General features: G+C 40.5%; 1 long non-coding RNA gene across 2 annotated transcripts in view; it reads left to right on the plus strand.

Moving 5' to 3' along the window:
• The window catches only part of LOC147339195 (uncharacterized), an 81,533-nt gene that overhangs the window by 52,665 nt on the left and 7,856 nt on the right, over positions 1–21,012 (plus strand). Inside the window, exons 4-5 of one of the 2 annotated variants that reach the window (XR_015128910.1) lie at positions 11,194–11,311; positions 17,622–20,687. This is a non-coding gene — a long non-coding RNA (uncharacterized LOC147339195). Of the gene's footprint in view, positions 1–11,193; positions 11,312–12,013; positions 12,772–17,621; positions 20,688–21,012 lie in introns of those variants that run through there. The other variant, XR_015128911.1, reaches the window with a different exon arrangement.

The raw sequence follows: 21,012 nt of genomic DNA on the forward strand, positions 1-21,012 counted from the left end.
GCGTCAAGTGGGTAATAATAGTCATAGACAGGCCCCCACACAGTGCTTGGCATCCAGATGTAAGGTTGGTCATAAGTGGTCTCCTTTAGAGGAACAGAGGCATTTGGCAACGTTTGATAGTGCATTGTTTTCGCCCTCATTGTTCATTGATGCAAATTCATGCTCATAATATTCCAGAGTTGATAACAGCATAAGTTTTTTTCAGTCTTTTTTTTTTTTTTTTTAAATCCACTCATAAATATAAGCACCTGGAAAATGCTGACTCGGATTCTTAACAGTATTCGATCGCAGTGGAAGCAACAGTAGCCAATTGTTTCCCCTCAAAAACATGAACACAATAAGAATCTCTATTGTTTTGTGTATTTTCTTTTCAGCCACGAAATAACTGTGACATCTCCTTCAGCCTCCCTGTTCATTCATTTATTTACGGTTATCCACTGTGTCCCCTGGTGGCCATAGAGAGGTGCTGTGACGTCTTCAGATGCCGACACCGACCCAAAATCATTCACTTACCTCCTCTGTAATGTTGCTGTATCATCGAGGACACACTGTGTCCTTGTTTCAATTACAGCAGCACTCCCAGCGCATGCACTACATCCTGTTTGTGTATGGCATGACAGGCTTAGCGCTGTCAATTCAATTTTCAAGAATCCACTGACACTTACAAGCTCTAAACTACTGCAGGTGTAGTGCACTGCAGGCTTTAACCAAATTACAGCTGGTCTGGTAATCAAGCTGTGTCAATGTCTTTATCTAACATCAGAGGCTGCAGTTTCGCTCTACATCCTCTCAGAGGTTGATGAAGTGTTGCCATTAGAGCGCATCTCCTGCCTCTTCAGCCACATCAGAGGAAGAATAGGTTGTGCTAGATAAAGCTGTCACTTAGAACAAGGTGCAGCGGCCACAGTGATAACCTACTGACTCCATCATTACAAACTCCACTAGTGGGAGGACGGCCAGTATCTTTATCTACTGGTTCTTGTTGGAGAACTATATTGCTGCCTGTAGCCATTGTGTTTTGTATTTTATAGACATGAAAAATATGGATTGACATGCAAAATAAGTAAATCAGGAGAGCGGTTAAGCTACTAGGCATCCACCACATGCTTCTCATCTCACATTATTTATTGGAAACATTAGAATTTCCTGCAAACTCTGTGCTGTGTGCTTTTTCTTATGTTTTGCAGTGTTTGAGAACTGAAATATTTATAAATGTCCAGCACAATAAAATATTTCACTATCTTCTTTAATGGCTAATACGATGTAGATATCTGGAGTTGGTTGTCAGAGAAGTCAGAACATTTACATTCAAATAAATACATTTATTGTTATGTCCAGCCACTAATTACAGTTTTTTACGTGGAAAGGAAATTGCTAAACTATTTTGTAGACTCAAACTCAGAGGCAAATTAGCTGAAGTAAAGCAATAAAGACTCTAATTTGTCCCAGTACAGTTCTATCTCATCCTTTCACCCCCCCCCCCCCCCCCCCCCTCCTCTTTCCCTCTCCCTAAAGTGTATCCCATCTGCTTTGGGGACCTCTCGCCAGCATGCGAGAGCAGGATAAGCACACCATTTCCCTGTCAATACTTTGCTATTAGCCTCTGCAGATCCATATATCACTGAGCTGTAGGGTATGAGCTGGTGTAGGTTGTGTTCTTCTTATCTGAATGGCCAAGGCTGGGGTTCTCCTCTCTGCCCTGCACTTTGATTTATCCAGTCAGTAGGTTAATGAGAGATAGACGTTGGCCCTTTACTCTTACCCTGGGTGGTGGAGGGGCATGTACATGTAGACCAGTAGGATAGAGTAAGAAAGGCACCACATAATGTATTGTAAGAGAGTTTTCAATAGCAATTGAACAGTGGCAAGAAAATGTATGTTAATCCTTGGAAATAGCTAGTTTTCTAATTGAACTTTTATTCATATTAGACCAGTTTTACTTTAATCTTAATAGCACACAAAAGCAAACATCATGTGTATCACTTAAAACGCTCATTGAAAAATTAAGTAAATTGCAAGAATCTGTGACTCAAATGTGTATTTTCCTTATAGCTCTATCTCATTTCTGCCATATTTAAAAGTTATTCTTTGCCGTTAGCCTGTACTGCGTCTTTATCTTTAGTTTTAGTCTCACTGAGCATTCCAAGTCCAAGATCCAAACTTTTAACCTTTTTTTTTTATTTAACAAAAGACTAAGTCAAGAGAAAAATAAATGCTTAAACGATTCAGCTGTTTTGTTTATTTGTTTGCTTTTTGTTTTGTTTTTTATGTACCATTTGTATTAACAGTTGGTTGGCTGGTTTGTTTGTTTGTTCATTCATTGGTTGATTGGTTTGTTGGGGGTTTTGTGTCATTGGTCCAGTTGTTTGTTCATTCGTTCATTCGTTTGTCTGAATGGTCTAAAGTGGAGTTTGGTGAATAGCTAAGTGTACAAGTCAACTATGATATTTGTGCTAACAACCATGATGGTACCTGCTCACTTTAAATGCTGAAAAGAGTTAATGCAAACTATATCTATAAAATGTAATAACTATATATGTTGTTTCGACAGCAGATATTGGGGCTGACAAGAGTGTGATCTATGGTGTAATTACAAGCCACCTGCAGAGAAAGGAAAATTATGGGTCTCATGACAACACCGTCTGTGGCAGCTTACACCTTAACTTAAACGCTATATTTATTCATATTCATGGACAAGATGAGTATGATAAGTAGTGCCAACCCTAAAATGAGATATGTTGCCTTTCAACACTTCCCTAGATATGTGAGTTGCATTGCCTGTTACATCAGTGAGTTTATGACCTGCAGATATTTGGCCTCAATCCAGTAAGAAACTGCCTAATGAGCAAGCTGTGTCAGTGTCTCTTACAGCTCCCTCTCAGCAGTCTGCCTGTACAGTTTGTAGTGTGTGTGTGTGTGTGTGTGTGTGTGTGTGTGTGTGTGTGTGTGTGTGTGTGTGTGTGTGTGTGTGTGTTTAAAAACAAGTGAAATTCTCTATGTTGAAGGCATTTAGCTGTGGGATAGAGGAGGAACTCAGGAACACACACACAAACAAGCACAACAGGGGAAGACAAACCACTGCCAGATAAATGTCCTACTTAACTATTACAGAACATTTGAACAAGAAGACAGAACCCACCCACCCCACCCCAACACACACACACCTTACATGAAAATATTCAGCATATGGTTGTATGCTTCTAGCTTGTTTCCCAAGGCCAGTTTCCCAGCTGGCTCCCTGAGAGAACAGAAAAAAGAGGGGGAGAGAAACAAGGGCTCAAAAAATACAGGACAAGTGAAAGAAAAAGGAAAGAAGGAGATGTACAAAAATAAGAAGAGCAAGAATGAAAAATGCGGGGGAAATGAGAAAAAGTAGCTGAAGCACTTGCATGTGCCTCCCATCCCTACTCAGCCTCTGACAGATGTATCACAGGTTCAGACTGTTAAGTACCTGATAATTGGTTTGCCTGTGAGGCATTAGTCATTACAGTTCTGTAGCAACTAACAAGGCCCTATAGGGGATGACAGCTTTTCTCTGTGATTTATACAAGGTCTGAGAAAAGTGGTCCTACACCCTCCCAGACCTTTTTTTTAAACAGCATCAGAAGATCCCGAAAGAACTTCTAGTGTAAGAACTGTAAGTGACTGGCAGCATATTGTTGCACGTCAACTGCCAATATTGATCCTGTGAAACAGCAGTTTACTCCAAAAGCTGTGGGTTATAAAATGTGGCTCAAACTGCATTTGCACACATTTTGAAGGCCTGGACGTGCTGTATTATTCCTACTCGTCAGTGGATTGATTTGAAATGAATCGTTCTAGTTCAGGTCTTTGTAATGACCAATCCACAGGTATCTTAGTCACAGTTTGTTTAGAGTGGCACACAGGAGACAAGTGTAATATAGGTATGCTCAGTAATGCTGTTGACATCAAACACGTCTCATTAATAAATCAGGGAATCGTTTCAAGTCTGTCTCGCTGTTCTCGACTGTCAGCTTCAGACTTTGATAAGACCAGAGTAAGTACCGCGTTTAGTTTGAAGTTGTTCACATAAGCGGTGATCTTTTCGGTTTTCGCTGTTGCTAGGCGCCAGGCAGTTTTGTGACCTCATAGGCGATGTCACCAATCTCCACGTTGCCTAGCAATCCGTGTAGAGCGTCATTATCTGTGATCTCACAGTTCAGATAAGAGTCAGCAGTTCAGATAGCATAGTTTATAAGTAAGCCTCTAAAAGTAAAGAGCACTAGATGTGATGTCAGATCACACCAGAGTTTAACTGCTAACAGTGACATCTGCCTTTGCTCGTGCTAACTTGCCTTTAGTAACAAGTAGTGCGCTAAGATTTAAAGCATAGAAACACATATAATAGTGCAAGGGAAATCATTTCATACCAACAGAATTGATTGTTATTGTCTGTCTGGGAGAGAAAGATTTTTAGGCAGTTTAACATAAAAGACTAGAAACAATTGTAGGAATCACATTATTACAATAGGAAATAGTCTTCTTAGATCAAGGAAACTAAATTAAAAACCTTCATCTCACCCCTGACATCTAAAAAGCCCATAAGAAATCTAATAAATACATTTTCTTTACTATTTTGTTTTAAACCAATATTCCTTTTTGCCATCACTGTTCTAGATAAGAAGAATGACAATGTTGTATAAAAATATTTTTAAAAAAGACTTTTCTCTGATGAAAGTATCTGATATATATTTTGTGACTTTGTAAAAGCATTCTACACAACATTTCACAAGATAGATGTTATTACTTTCTTACAGCCTATGATATATGTTCCTGTTGTAATTTGTAACAGCTGGCGGCTTCAAGAAACCCTTCCTGGACTGATTCTCATGATCGAATGGCCCAGTGCACGTCTTCATTATTATCACGGTTGTGCTGCATTGCACTTTAACGAGCAATAACAATAATAATAGCAAAGCCACCTTGCAATCTGTCTTGAAAGGGTTAACATGACTCGCACGTGCCGCCGCCTCAACATCCATCATGGTTCTATGTAACCAAATCATAGCTTCAATCACAAGGAAGATTAGATAGTAGTCTATTAATCTCCCATATTAGGAAAGATCCATTTGTGAAAGCAAACGGCCCAGAGAGGCCATCCTTTCACTTGTTGTCTCTAAATCTGATTAGCAAGTATAACGACATGTTGCTGAGGGTCACAGGAGATATAGATTGGTCCTGCCTGCATCTTACTGGCTTGTGTGTTGGAAGAATGAACCATTTTATGTTCAAGGGCTCTTGGGATTCCTGTTGTAGACAGCATTGTATAATGGTGGTGTTTTGGAGGGGGGGGGGTCATTTTGAGCAGTGTAGTATGTTTTTGGTGAATCATTTTCAATAGGTTTGTCAGTCTTTCTAAACTCTCAGATACTTTGAAATAAAATGCAAATATTTGTTCACGTCTTGGTACTTCCTGAGAGAAGACTAAGAGAGAAGACGTGTTTGATTAATAAACAAACAGCGCATATTTCCAGCATTGTCTGGACAGACTGGCTTTCCAGCTGGAGGCCTAAATAAAAGAGCAGAAGTCTGGCGTGTGAATCTGTGCTTCGACGATAAATACTTCTGTCCTTTCACAAACACCTGCTACAGTGTGAGAGCTGTGGTACAGCAGCGCAAGAAGTCACTTGTTTAATTAGAGGCGTGGAGCAATACCAAAGCATACTTTACTAAGTATAAAACATTTCAAGACCACAGAAGTCCATAAAGTACACTTCATTTTCAAAGTTAAATTGTCATATCGACTTCATAATAGTGCTACAGTAGAGCTCCTGAGGAGACATAGATCGCTGTATGTTTGATCTATGACCCTTTCAGAGGTCATAGTGTTAGTAATAACCACAATGAGGAACATGTAATGATGTCATTGGTCTTTATTTAGCCTGCTTCCCTCTGCACACACTGGAAGAGGGCTAGCAGAGTCTGTGTCTGTCAGGTATCTGGTTTCTCCTACTGTCTTGGCTGGGACGAGGAGGAGGAGGAGGAAGAAGAGGAGGAATATCCGGTTACAGCGGGGAGCAGTGAGCATGGGGACAGATCTGTTTACTTGGGGAAGTTAATTGATTGGGTGGAAAGGTGGTGAGGGGAGAGAGGAGGAAAAGTAGTTGAAGGGGCAAGGATTAGGACGATATTGATCATGTGACCGCTCCTGCCATAACCTCCAATATGCTTGTGTGCTTTTTATTGCACTGTAATGTCAAATGAGATTGTTTCTTGTAAAAACAGGACAGAAAAACAACATGTGCTCAATGAGGAGGGCAAGGCAAGACAGTGGATCGTTGATGTGAGGATCACTCATTAAAAGATCAATTTTTATTTTTTTCATTAATACTTTGGCCTAAACAAAGGGTATGTCACAGAAAATATCCATGTATACCAACTCAACAGCTCAGTAATATCTATATTTAAAATCATTAATAACACACACAAATATCTGAGATAAAGGCAGAGAGCTTGTGTATTACCTTGGAGCATGTAATAGTTTTATTGTATGCAAGCTGCTTGAGCTGCAGTTAGTGTAACGTATATTAGCTTTCTTATTAGCTTTATTAGTGTTTGTTTTGAAAATCAGTCTTTATTACTCTTAGGAAATGTTTTTGTTGTCTTTTATGAACGTGGAGCACTAGGCAGAGTGCTAAGAAGACAAACAAATATAAGCACGGTCATGCGCATTGTGTCCGTCAGGGGAAATAGAGAATGAGATGGTGAACTGCTGCCTGCATGCCATCCACTTTGTACTGGATAGACCACATTAATTATTTAACAGCAAGGCTGCTAGCTATTATTACAGAAAAACAGTGGACTGCATCTGGACCCTTTCCTGACGTTTCTATGTCAAATACACACCTTGCCCTTGTGGGCACACCAAACCGCTGTGGAGCATGCATCTTAAAACAAGGGCATGTACGAGGCATGGTGCAAAACTCGCTGTCTGCTTTGTTAACAGTTTAATAACATGAGGTGCAGTATGTCTGAATGAGACAGTAAAAGTGAAGCACTTTGTGGTGTGAGTGCCCCACCGCTACAGAAATATGCATGCCTCTGTGCAGGTTGCTTACCTGTGTTTTTGCATGTCTAAGTATGAGTGAGCCAGACAGGTGTACAACAAACGCCTGTTTAAAAGAAGCAGGAAAGCTGATGGGGGGGGGGGGGGGGGGACAGCTGCACGGATTTGTTTGCCATGACTGTACAGGCTCCTTACCGTCAGTCCGTCCTGCCTAGATGGGCATTTCTGTTATTCACTCAGAGGTTATGGTTTTAGATTGAGGGCAAAGCTTTCCAGCCTCTGGACTGTTTTGAAGGAATCCATTGTCAATAGAGATGCAGTGGGGCTAGGATTGTTTGCAGAGTTAATAGTAGTTTGATGATGTCTTTCTCAGTGACCTGAAGAGAAATTGACCCCTGTTGTGTGAGTATTTCTAAAATGTCACCCGCACAATTATGGTTGGAGTGTCCCTGGGCTGTTGTATGTAGGGCTTGTTTTATCTGAGACTGAGTCGTCCTCACAAAAATACACACACACACACACACACACACACACACACACACACACACACACAAGTACTGCTGCAGTTTAATTTGCTGACCCATACCTCTACATCTTCTGAAAACGTGTTCCTTGAATGTCAGTAGAAATTAGTTTCCCCGTGGTGAGGATGAAATAATTTATTCATCATCAGTGACTTAAAGTGTTTCAACACGAACCTTTTACAGATACAGTACGTATTGGTTCTTTTTAACCACAGCAAAGTGGGATATTTTCAGTTGTAGAGTTGTATGGATACATTCGTTCATTGTACAAAAAAAAAATTAAAAGGTCTCGGTTGCATTTACACATGCAGACACAAAAAAGGAAGAGATGATGTAGATATCGACAGAGGTGTCCATGACAGGGTAGAATTGCATTCATCAGTCGCTGTTGTTACTCCCGCTCGTATGTCTTGGAAGCAGCTCGTTTAAAACCTTTTTTGCTGACTTGTAAAGTTAAACTAATTTAATCCTCATGTTGTTGTTAATTAATACAGCCAGGGAAGAAAGACGAAAAAATAAAACAGAGGTTAAGGAAAAGAGAAAGAAGGGGGACAGAGGGAAGAAAGCAAATCCTCTAGAGAGATGTATAATTCATGCTCACGACTGTGGGAGAGATTTTGTATGTGTGTGCGTGTGTGTGTGCTTCCTTCTGTTCTGAACAGTGTTTTATACTGTAGGGTGATCACTGTGTATTTGCTCAATCTCTGTCCCCGTGTCTTTGGGGTTTGGATAACCAGCACACTGAACTGAGCGCAGGCCGAGACCTGAGTAAGTCACGGTTTCTCTCTTTCTGCATCTTGATTTAAACTGTGACTTCCACTGTGTGCATGCAGTGTTCACTCTAATAGGCAGGGTTAGCAGTGATTCTACGCACCCATCATTTTTCAGTTTTTATTAGGTATGTTAGAGCTATCTTTTTTTTTTAATTTCCTGGAAAATTATTTATGAGAGGCAATAATAGTGAATCATCGTGCATGAACACTTTTGGGAATTAGCATGCATGCAATTTTTTTCTTTTATTGGTTAACTCAGTATTATCATTATCATTATCATTATTATTATTATTATATGTACTTATACTGTTATTTTATTCTGACGTCACAGGTTTTAGATGTTACTGTTTAAATTTCCTTTGAGTAAATTTAAAGTAACTTGCACATTAGGACTTACTGTTAGCCTCCAGCTCAAGGTAGGAACAAACGTCACTCTCTTATTTAAAAGGGGGAGATTAGTTTGATTACACAGGAATGAAGACACACCTAAGTAACTGTGGACATTGAACCTTTGGGTTGTGTTCAGAGACGTGTGATCTTTCTTTCAAGGTTTTTCCGCCAGCTGCTTTGTGTGATCAGTAGCTAAACGAGTGAAAGCTAAGCTCCAAAGAAACTGACGGAATTAACTTTCTTAAGTTTGGATGTAGCGGCTGTTACGATGTCGAGAACAAACTTTAGGGCGCGGCTGCAGTCTTCACCTCATCATAAATTATAAAAGTAGAGGATTCCCATGCGTGTGAAATGACTTTGTTCACAGTTTGTGTCACATCAGTGCATGTTCAACTAGGCAAAACAAAAGCTTTTCAATATTTTAGTGCACAGGGACCGACAGAGTGAAGAGAGACATTATTGTACTGCTGTTCCTGCCTGTCTCGTCCTTTCCTATCTGGTGTCCTGTCCTCTCCCATCCTCTGAAGTACTCTCCTCTTCTCTAAGATTACAGCACCCCCTCTCCATGTCAGACTAACTTTTGCACAGCAAGTATTGACTCACATCCATCCCTCTTCCTCATTTATCATTGCTCTCCATCTGCCCTATGTCATAGGCACCATAAGCTTCAGTACAGCCTTTTTTTTCTTGCGCAGTCAACTGAGTTTGAAGTGTGTTAATCAAATTTCCTACAGGTACATCAAGATTTTGGGTCTCAGAGGTCCAGTAAAAATGCAGAACTGTAAAAATGATCAACAGGGGAGGGGCTATTGAACAGATGTGGAAACAGAGATTCTGAGAGTAGATTACAGAATAATAGAACAGCTTCCCTTCACATTTATTTATATTTCATTCGTATTTGCAGTTAAACGAGTGGACTTTCCATCAGATCGCGAAAGTATTTTTTGGTATACTTTCACTGAGTCCATCGGGGGAAGGTTTCTACATCTCCCTACGATCCACTTTGTGTGCTTGTCCAAGGATTTGTCTGATTAGGCGCTGCCTAATTAGGTCTGACTAGGCAAGCTTTTTAGTCACATGCCATCACGCATGAGATATGGTTAAAAGATAGATGGGCAGGACATTAACTGTCAACATGGAGGAACACTGCTGGTGGGACTTTCACTTCTTGGTAGTAGTGAACTCCACCCTGCTTGTCCTGATGGGAGAAAACATTGAAACAATATTTAATTGTTTGTTTTTTGCAAAAGAGTGCAGTTGATCCTTTTGTTTTAGCAATGTCACACCTAGGATGACAAACTGAGATTCCTTTAAATGCCTCAAAAGGCCAAGTGGGCGTCATCTTTTGATTGTGGTTTACATTTTTCTGTGTATTACTGGTTAAATATATTTAAATGACACAGTACTAGGCAAGCGTTAAGCAAACTCCTCATTTATTTATGTATTTTTTATTTAATTCAACAACATAATTTTTAGGATATATCTACAGAAGCATCTTTATCAAAATGTACCATGAAGCAAGTCGTCACAGGTGCAAAGGAGCAAAGACGGGTTCATCAGTTCTTATGAATTAGGTCTTCCCACTGGTTGAATCTTTTCCCCCGCTGATGCAGCAACACTGCACAAAGCTGGAAAAGCAGCTAAAGCAGAGACACAGATAAGTGACAAAACAGCCGAGCGCTCAGATATTAATCGAGACATTTTAACTTTGTCATGAGAACATTTGCAAGCTGCAAGGCGCTCTGCTGATGTTTAGCCTGAGGCTGTGACAGACAGGAGGGGATGTTATGCTATCACAGCGTTTGATCACCGGCATCACGGGAACACAGGTATCAGAGAGAGACTCGTATCTCTCACAGCTGTTCAGATTCTGTCGTGGGGCTTGTTTAGATATTGGTGTAAATGGGATGAGGAAGATTTAACTTTGAAGATATGAGATTAATTATTTTTTCTTTCCCCTTCTGATCTCTTTCAAAAGCTGTGCGCTGTGAGTCTGAGCATTTTTTTTTTTTTTTGGCTTTTTTTTGCTTTTTTTTAGTGAAATAAATGGTAGAGGCAAATAAATTTGCATGACTCAACAGAAAAAATATTTTCCAGAGCTCTGTGTGTTAATAGGCTTCACAGTACAATTACTTGGCCTGTACATAATGGAAGTGCAATCAATGTATGGATCCTGCCCCCTACTGTCAATGATGGAAATGGCATCTATAATCAATTAGTGGTGACTCAATGTTAGAGGGCTGCAGGCTAACAGCGATTAACAAAAACTTTCCTTTTTGGTGGGGGAGATTTGTTGTCCATTGCCGCCAATTATCTCACATGTTACAACACACTGGAGTTTGCTTTCGATATTTTGTTGCTGGTTTATTTTCAGCATGTCTGCTTCATTGTTTCAAGGAGCACAAAGCACAGATCATTTTCTTCAGTTGTAGTATTTTTATTATCAGCTCCTCATTGTTATTTCCTCTTTCTCTCATAGAAACCCCCCCCACCCTGGAACCAGTGCAGGCCTCATGTTATATGCAGGGAACACAGCAACCTCTTCTGGCCAAAAGTGAACGCAGCAGAGAGTCTGTGCTGAAGCCAGAATATAACAAGTGAGTAACACCTATTATCACTGTTGACAGCGGTACTTGACAAAACTAGGTTTGCAGAAATTATGACGCCTCGGGAAATGAAGTGGCATTTTATTGTCAGTGCCACATTGTTGCCAAACAGTTAAGAGTTTGAAATGGAGCCACTGACTCTAACTGACATCTCATAGGAAATGTTAAAACCCCAGATGCCTGGTATCACATCTCAACAGATAACTGACTAGTAATTTGACTTGAGAAAAATCATATTATTGCCTGGGGAAGCATTAAAAAGTATTCCATGATCAATGTATCTGATTAGTTTGCTTTGACGGTACACTGGTGAGCTAATCAGGCCAAAGGGATCAATAGAGCACTTGACACTCTGTCTTTCATTCCTTCTGTCTTTGGATAACTACAATGTAAATGACTGGGTACTAAAGGAAACCCTACTGGGACGAATACTAAACTCTGCCTGTGCTGCATTGTGCACAGGGGAATCTCTGCAGACACTTAGCCGGTTCTTAATCAGTAGCGCGCAAAAAGTAGGTCCCTATTACACAGCCCTCTCTGAGTCTCTTATCATCATATTTGTCAGAGCTGCTTTATTCATTTCCAGATCAGTTTCCTCATACTGTAAACTTTTCAGCCTTCATAGCAAATCCTTGAGGTGCAATCCTTATTGTTCCTGATTGGCTCTGAACCTCTTTTTTCCCTCCTTTTCAGGCTCTGTGTTCCCATTTCTTTCTCTGTGTCAGGCACTGAGAGCTACAAGGATACCAGATGCCGTCCCAGCCTATTTGTCTTATCCGTTTTCACAGACAAACTAATTGCTATACAAAAGGTGCTGGCGTGTCCTGTCGAGGACCCTTGTAAATGCTTTACATCCACCACTCCATTCTGCCTGCCAGTAAACTGGCTAATTATAAAAGGATCACAAAAGAGTGTGATTAGGGATACAGAAGAGGGGGAGGAGGTGCGGTCCCACACCAGTGTAAATGGAGCACCTGAAACTGTTAGCTTAACATTAATGAAAACTCATTTTTGAAGCCGCCCAAATAGAAACTTAAGAGGAGAAAATAAACGTTTTATTATTGTTGGAACATTAATGTTTAGAGGTTCTAGTGCCACCTGTTAATATAAGACACACACACACACACACAGGTAGAGCAGATCCTTGTTTTTTTATTTCAAACACAGTGTAATAAATTATTTTAACTTAGTTTTTTTTAATGATTTTTCCATCAGTTGAATAAAAAATTCTCAATAAAATGTCTTCAAATTCTTTGATTTTTTCAGCAACTATTAAAAAAATATATACTGTACTAAGCAGATCTTATTATACTAAAAGCTGAAATATAGATGTACTCCATAACAAGTAAAAGTACTCATGATACAAAAAATGTGTGTTACAGTATATAAAGTGTGTCTATATATATATATATATATATATAGGTTTAACTAATGCATTAATGTGTAAGCAGTGATTTGCTGTTGTTTGTTGTTGGATCTTCTTTTATCCTGTTTCAGGTTTTATGAAGTGATGGTAAGTTTTTCTTGAAAAATTAACAATTAAAGAAATATGTGCATAAGAAATTTTGCATTTACAAAGCACTATCGGACAATCTTGTTGGCTCTTAATGTGCTTTTTTAAGCCCCCCCCCCCCCCCCCCCCCCCAAAAAAAAATAAACAAAATAAACAAAAAAAACAGCTGTGCACATAATATGCAGGAGCATTGAAGGCAGTCCAGTAAAATAACACTACTAACTTTGGCAAACAGATTGAAGAAGGATGTTGGGACTCACATGTAAAGTTCAGTGAATGTCTCGCATAGCTGTGCTGATCATGTTAGCATCATCTGTCCACAGACAAAGAGAAATTAACAAGAGCCTAAGCATTCTGCTCAAAACTGCCTTTGTGTTAGTTCCAGCGACTGTAGGTGCCTCCCAGATCCTGCTAAGCCATTAAGAGACGCAAAGGCAGAGTCTCGTGGCAAAAACAATGCAGATACATTGTCGCTGCTGGTAATAAAAACCTCTCTATTTGCCAAATGTCAACAGAGCTATGGACAAGCATCAGAAAGATAGTATTTCTTTCTGGGCTATTTCGTTTCATGTTGTGTTGCTGTAGAAATAAAAACATTTTTTCTAATCTGTGGTCATATAAATGCTTTGTCCTGCCTCCAGATTTGTGAAAATGTATCGAATCATCTGATGTGTTCAAGCATGTGTTTCTGTGTGTGTGTGTCCGTGTGAGCCTGTCTGTGTACAGACCGAGAAAACAGAGAGCCCTTGACTCCCCATCTTGACAAAGTTGGGTAATTAACGACAGAGCCTATTAAAGGGAGAATATTCAGCCAGTGATAAATGGCTTTAATAACAGGCCCATGTTCTCTCTAACAGAGATAGATCCTGCCGCCACAGTCTCCCTGCCCACCAGATAAAACTACCCATACTCCCATCTCACCACCCTCTTCATCTTGCCTTTTCCCATCGGCAGTCTCGCTCTTTTTCTGTTTTCTCTGGCTTTGTGGTTTCTTTCTCGCTAACTTTTAAATCATTTTTTCTTCTATCTCAAAGACTCGCATTGCTCTGTCGGACAATGCAGCTTTCCGTGAGCTCTGCTTGCAATTTCAGGCTAAAGCCACGTCAAAGCAATCGTATCAAACAAGCTCAAATGTTTTTCCTGTGCGCACAACAGGCATTCTGTGCATCCTCCACATTACGCGGAGCTCTACGATATTTAATAAGCTCAACCAGGTCATCTACCTGCATGCATGTTTGTGTTGCTGCAGTTGCGCTTATGCATGTTTGTCTTGTAAAACATCGTTAGCCTCTTTGTGTAGGGGCCATGCAAATTGGACAGTTAAAAAACGCCAGGGCCGATTTATGTTCCAGTGCAGCCCTTTAACAGGGGCTGTGCTACGGCTTTATGTGTCCTGGTGGGTTTAGGGGCAAGGACTGACCACAGGGGTCACATTCGTCAAAGCCCCCGTATTGTGAGATTGGTCCAGATGTCGGTCCTCATTAGAACAGGCCACGCTGAAAGAGAGGAAATTCAAATGGGTTAGAGTTAAGCAGTCCCACTCCCATCCACAAGGCTGAAAATGTGATGACTGTTGATTGTTTTCTATGCATTTCAGCTCCCTTTAAGTACAGAAAAAAATCATTCTTAGCCAAAAATGGATTGTACCAGTTTTGTCTGTTTTATTTGTCAACTTTTGAGATATATACCTCTGGGTGAACAGAATTTCAATTTCAAAATTGTGTTTCACAGTGCCCCTATTAGTCTGGATGATCCACATGCCTCACTCAAACTCCTTTTCCTGCAGAGGTGCTTATGAAAAAATGACAAGGTTTTGTGATTTGCACACTGTAAATGAAAGTTCCTGAAAGACATAGTCTGACATAGAAGTATAAACTATTTGCCATTGAAATGAAATTTAAATATGAAAGCGATTTTAAGTGGAAATGGATGTGTTACAACTTTTTAAAAATGATCTAAATACTGAGGTTCTGTAAGGTCGAGGGAAAAGAAAAATATCATTTGGTTTAAAAAAAAATCTTCTTTTTAAAGTAATATCAACGTAAGGTCAGGAAGGTATGCATGATGCATGTATAATACTTTTAGACTCACTGGACTCTAAAAGTTTGGCTTCAGGTTTGGGTCCTGTTAAGCACACACTCCTTGTCTCTCTCTTACACACACACACAGATATTACTTGACATGTCCCTCTCCAAAGTGTGTGAAGGGTTCTTCATACAGAGGTTGTAGCATCAGGCACTTTCTGTCTCACAGAACTAAAGGCAGCAGGTCCATTAAATACACATGAGAGTCTAATTAGGGCCCCCTTTGTGCAGCTGACTTGGAGGTAGGAGTCACTGGGGAGCGACTTTGCCAGGACCCTGACACCCAGAGAACACACTGTGCAAATTAATAGAGAATGACCAAGGAGTAGCTCTGTGACTGACTGGGACCTCTGCTTCCTTGGAGGCAAAATTGTTCAGAGCTGATTGCTCTCATTAAATTTGTTATAGTGATATAATTATGATAATATGCCTGCGAAATGTGATGACTCTTAGTGTGTGGTGAGTTTGCGTACCATGGTAAATTTGATATGAATGTTTAATATTTATATGGTCCATGTGACCTTTAAATTAAACCAGGGAGAAAATATTGTCAAACTGTGTGTTTTTAGTTTGTGGCCTCAATTTTACGAACTTTCAGTGGTCATTAAAAAAGCAACACGATAGCTTTGTTGTCTCGATGTGACTAATCGTCACCCCCTTTGAGCAAAATTAAAATAACTGATCATTTTGCCTATTTGCTCCGAAATTCAAACAGGAAAGGGGATTTAGCTAGCTTTCCTATTATAATTAGGTTGATAATAATGTTGAGTGAATTATTGCACTTTTGTTATTCAGGGGGAAAGTCTTTCCTCTGCTGTGTCACATGAGATATTGGTGTGGACATAATTCTTATTCTGGCAGCAGCACATTGACTGATATTATTTAAATTACACCTCCTTGGGCTAAGTATTCGGAAATACTTTGCAGGGAATTCATCACCAAACGGTGTTGAGAATAAAAGGGACATCGACTCTTGATTACACTGACAAAAATGGCTTTTTTTTCCAAAGGGAAATGACTAATGTTGTTAAGGACAGATGCAGGTATACTGCACACTAAACACTGGTTGAATTTAATCTATAGATGATAAATGAAAGGAAATTGAATGTGGCATTCCTGGCACAAAGCAGGAGAATAGGCCCATGATCTCAAAATAAGTGTAACATGCACACTACTTGTTTTCAAAGTATTTGCTACCCCTACATCCCTATTTCATTTAAACACCTTTAACAAGTGTAAAAAAAAAATAAAAATAAGAAAAGTTTAGTGAAATTGCCCATAAAAAGCCTCACCTGATTAAATTTGGATGATCTTCCCTTTAATCTTGTCTCTAACTGCACGACTGCTATATTTCTAAAGCACACCACACCACTACACCAGTCACATCAGTTTCTGCAACCTCTGTCCCTATCCTGGGTCAGTCCAACTTTTCCTGCACCTGGCACGTCTCTCTCTCTGTGCTGTTGGTAATTTTCTTCTTAACGCCGGACTTGAGGCTGCTGTTTTTAAGGCAGAGCCTTATGAGGTCCATTTAAGTGATGACCTATACTTGTGCTTAGCTTCTGCTGAAACCTCTCTGCTAGGTCTCTGTTATCAGTCAGTGCGACTGCCTCCTAGTCTCAATTCCTAGTCATTCTCATTATTGCTTCGCTGACTCCCCTGATCCTGATGCAGGTCCCATCTGAGCTGTGTTTCCAGTACTTCTTCCCTGTCTAATACCTCCCACTTTAATACCTAATACTTTTTCACCAACATGGTGGTGATGCCAGTGTTGAGCTGGTTCTGACTTGGCGCCTTTTGAGATCTGGCTCAATTTTACTATATTTGAGAACCAACTGGATCATTTACATGCAAAGACAAATTACAGTAGACCGAATCCATTGGTTACATCTTCAAATCGTTGGTGACTTTTTTATTGTAGCACCTCCTGTGGCCAATGATGTCAGTGAGACACATCGGCTTTTTAGTTTAGGAAATATATGGAACTACCTGTACATTAGACACTACATTGGTGGAAATGAGGTACTAATAGATCAGCCCATCTCTGATCAGCCTGCCTCAGTCTGCCTTCAGGCTCAAGGCCATCAGCTGAACCAGCCTTGCATCCCTCTAGGTTGGCTTCTGGTCCTCACCTGAGCAGGCTATTCCTCATCCCTCTTCCCTGTCTTCCTGAACTTTGCATGATATCAGTTTGTTCTCTCTCAAGTCTTACTGGCATCTGCACCTGGGTTTATGTGGGGGAGGGAAATACCGTCTGGTCAGTAAAATTAACCCTGTGCATGTAGACAGCCACAGTTTCCCTCTTCAGCCAAACAGCCATGAGCTGCCAACAGAACAAAGGTTTACACCATCCCATGGAGCACCTGAGGGACCAAATCCTCCACAACCTGCATAGTCTCACTCACATCATGGGGTGACAAGATCCAGCAAAACTTCAAAGACAATGTGGGAAACATTAGTAATGTAATATCTAACTTAAAAAGTAAACATATGGAAACAATGCAGGTTACAGGTTTGCCATTTAGTGTGTATACAAATATATTTCATTTGAATTCAACTTTCCATCACTGTTTCTACAGTCAGAGGTCAAAGAAGGCTGAGGGTCAGCGGGACGAGGCCAGTCCCAGCTCCAAGTAACAGGCTCCCCACCTCCACCCCAGTGGAGTAGCCGACTAACTTCTTTCTCCCCGATCTGTCTCCACAGGTCCCGGCAGTGGTAGGCGCTGTTCCCGACCCATGGAGGGCTGCATCAGTACCATGGCAGGATTGTGATGGGAGTGTCCTTTGATGGATGTTGGCCAGGTGTTCTTCATTGCCAGGACTCCAACACCCTCTTCCTGACCAGGAGGGAAATACAGCGTACCAGAATGATGCCAACAATATGCATTGTTGGAGTCAGAGTGGGTGGTCAGTTGTGTGCATGGGGACATTCAGCGGCATCCAGTAGTGCTGCTGCAGATAACGTTTAAGGGAAAAAAACACACAGAGTAAAGGTTGCAGCCCAGCAACGTCAGGAGCTCTTGTACAACAGAGGGACTAGACTTAGGCAACTGCTCCCTTCTTTCAGCTCAAAATTACTGTTGCTGGGTGGTTGACGTCCACTATGAGGTGGTGCGGTCGGACAGGGGAGGAGCCACAGAGATATTTCACCTCAACCTCCTCAAAGCCAAAGTAGGCTGCATATGCTGCTGCCTACTTGATGCCAACATCAACTATTTTCGCTATTACCTCCTGGGACGGTCATTAACCGCATGCTCAGACCACACCCCGCTGTAGAGGCTCCATCGCTTTATGTATGGATGCCAACACCCGTATCAACCTGTGATATCTGGCTTTGCAGCCCTTTAAGTTGAAGGTAATCCATAGGCCAGGGGCACAGATTGCTCTGGCCAATTTTCTCTCCCACTGGTGGGGGGGTGAGTAGGCTTAGCCGGATGGGTCCCCAGCATCAGTAGAGGTGGAGGTGTGTGGCGAGATGTAATCTGCGGCTCCACTGCAGGGAAGGGGTGGTGCAGTGGGGTGGAGGGCCAGTGGAGGCTGGCAGGACAGCTGAAAGCAATTCATTAATTACGCTCTCCCTATTTTAGTGACGCCAAGACATGGAGGAAAAAAGAACAGGTGGAGACAGGAAGCTGTTGGGACGAGGGGCACAAATAATTGTAAATAAAAAACACTGTCACAGGTACACTGGCTGTCTTAGCTCCTCACTGAGGTCACACAGTCTTTCAAAAGTCGTTTTGCAGACTTATTCAGTTGTAAAGCCTCGCCTAGAAGATTTACAGCTACATTTGACAAAATCAATCTGCCGCTTAACCTTTAGCCGTACTCCAGGCAATGTGGAGTGTTCTTTTGTCTTACACAGGTGTAGCACAGTCAAGTGAAATCCTTTGACCACTGAATGAGAACTTAATGTTGTACCCAAGTGACTGAAACAGCAGTGATTTAGCTTCTGTCCACTGACATATTGAAGGGACTAAATATGAATTTTACATTTTATACTTGTACTTGTATTTCACCTTGGGGAGATGTTTTTTCACTCTGACATTAAGGGTCAGTTTTTGATTAGTCATTGCCAAAAAGAAGAGCCATTATAATATATCACTTATATATTTTGTACTGAAAAATGATTATGTGTGATATTACAGTAAATCATGAAAACCTTTAAATTAACCTTTTTTTTAGTAAGGAGTGAGAAAGAGAGACTCGCCTGACTCACCTGTACAGCTGGCATTGAGTTCTTTGAACTCCAGCAGCCTCCCACACTTCTCTCCACTACGCTACACTTTTCTCTTCTCCTGCTGTGACAGCTTTGGCCTTTAAGCTCAGCACTGTTATCACATTTTAACAAGCGTGTCATTAACGTTGTCTCGCCGAGCTTTCTGTCGCAGTGACAGACAGCTGTTTTGACACACCCTGCCTCTTGCAGTTGCAGGGCTGACTTACAATAATGCATTACTAAAAATGTCAGTGGCTCCATTTAACTTTATTCGTTTTAAAGCCAGTGGTAAAGGTTTTTATTACCCACTTTATTGAACACCTTACGGTGAGATGGTGCTGTCTAAATTGTATTATATATTATAAACTTCTACAAGTATGTGGCAGCAGCTGCACAGGAATGTAGAGCACACATTTGCTCTTTATGGTACACAGTCCAATGGAAATGACTGTACAGATAATGTGCTTGTTCTTATTTGTGGATCACTGCGCACTCACATGTATGACCACGCTGGCCAAATGATAGTCTGCTCTGTTCACCTTTTGAATGCCAATATTTCTTAAGCATGCCTTACCTGAGCATAGAGTTACAGTGCACATTAAGTGATCTTTAACCTCAGATTTCTGGCCAACAAGCAATAATCCAACACCATCTTACTCTTTTCAGTTTCTAATGCTGTTCTATAACAGTTCCATTTCTGAACTTACTCTAATGTAATGGTAGGCTGTTAGTTTTTAACATAAAGCTACCATTCTTGCAATATTATAGCCACTTGTGCAGAAGGTTTATGTGTCTAGGCAGTTCTACACTTTTTGATAATACCCGTCCTCAATCTTGTCTGTGTGTTCCTTTTATGTAATGTAATTATGAACAGCAATACCCATCAATGTACCAGCTGTCTCACTACAATATCTCCTTAGTCTGGACTTTCTCACTGACCCTGAAGATGTCGGTAGTCTAAAAAAAAATAAGTAAGGGTAAAATGGAATCATCAAACAAAATCCTCTTTAAAAAAGCCACAAAGCATGCGTCATCCCATTTCAACAACATATTAAAGATTTTGCTATGGAGCAAACTCCGTTTCTCCAAGTACCCAAAATGAATTACATTGTGGATTATCGCGTAATTATGGATCTTTCCAAAGACTGATAGAACCGGAAAATTGAGTTCTGAATATTTCATAATGCATAGCACCATCTTTGTAGAGGAAATTATTTAGGGATAGCATGCTCATTTGCAGAATGGATAAAGGTTCATTGCGAGTCACTAGAGTGCAGTAATTGGAAAGCTCCTGTGATTCAAAGGAATCATTCAGAGATGAGCGTGTCTCCTGGATAGCTGTGTAGTACTCCATTAATCTTCAGTCACACACCCAAAACTATCAGCTACCATCCAAACCTATCAAGCTGTTGGCATATACCATATTTGTGCCGCATATAAATCACAGTTATACAACAAATGTGATAAATGTGCACTTTATCCTTTTTTTATCCCTCTGCAGATGAGCTCTGGCACTCTCCCAACCTCAGCCACCATGAACACAGCAAGGAAACGGTAACTCTTGTAACCTTACATATGACGTTTTTTTTTGTAAGTCTTTATTTATTTCTTTTTCTTAAGTGTGGATCCTTTTAATGCACAGACAAGTAGAATTATCACAATATCAGCATTACATTACATGAAATATCGTCATCACCAAGGACAAACCAAACAATTTAAGGTTGGATAAACTACTCACTTAGGTGAACACTCTGACTGGGATCTAAAAGGATAATTTTGTCGCCTCTAGAAAACATATGAAGAAATGCCAGTTTTGAAAAATGTCATCTTTAAAAGGCAAATCTAAATGTCAGAGAGATAGATCCTTTACACAAAGAGA

Source organism: Aulonocara sp. 'chitande type north' Nkhata Bay, linkage group LG1 (assembly GCF_057382095.1).
Source record: "Aulonocara sp. 'chitande type north' Nkhata Bay isolate Kocher_YH1m ecotype deep benthic linkage group LG1, A_spYH_male_GT1.1, whole genome shotgun sequence".
Lineage (NCBI taxonomy): Eukaryota > Metazoa > Chordata > Actinopteri > Cichliformes > Cichlidae > Aulonocara > Aulonocara sp. 'chitande type north' Nkhata Bay.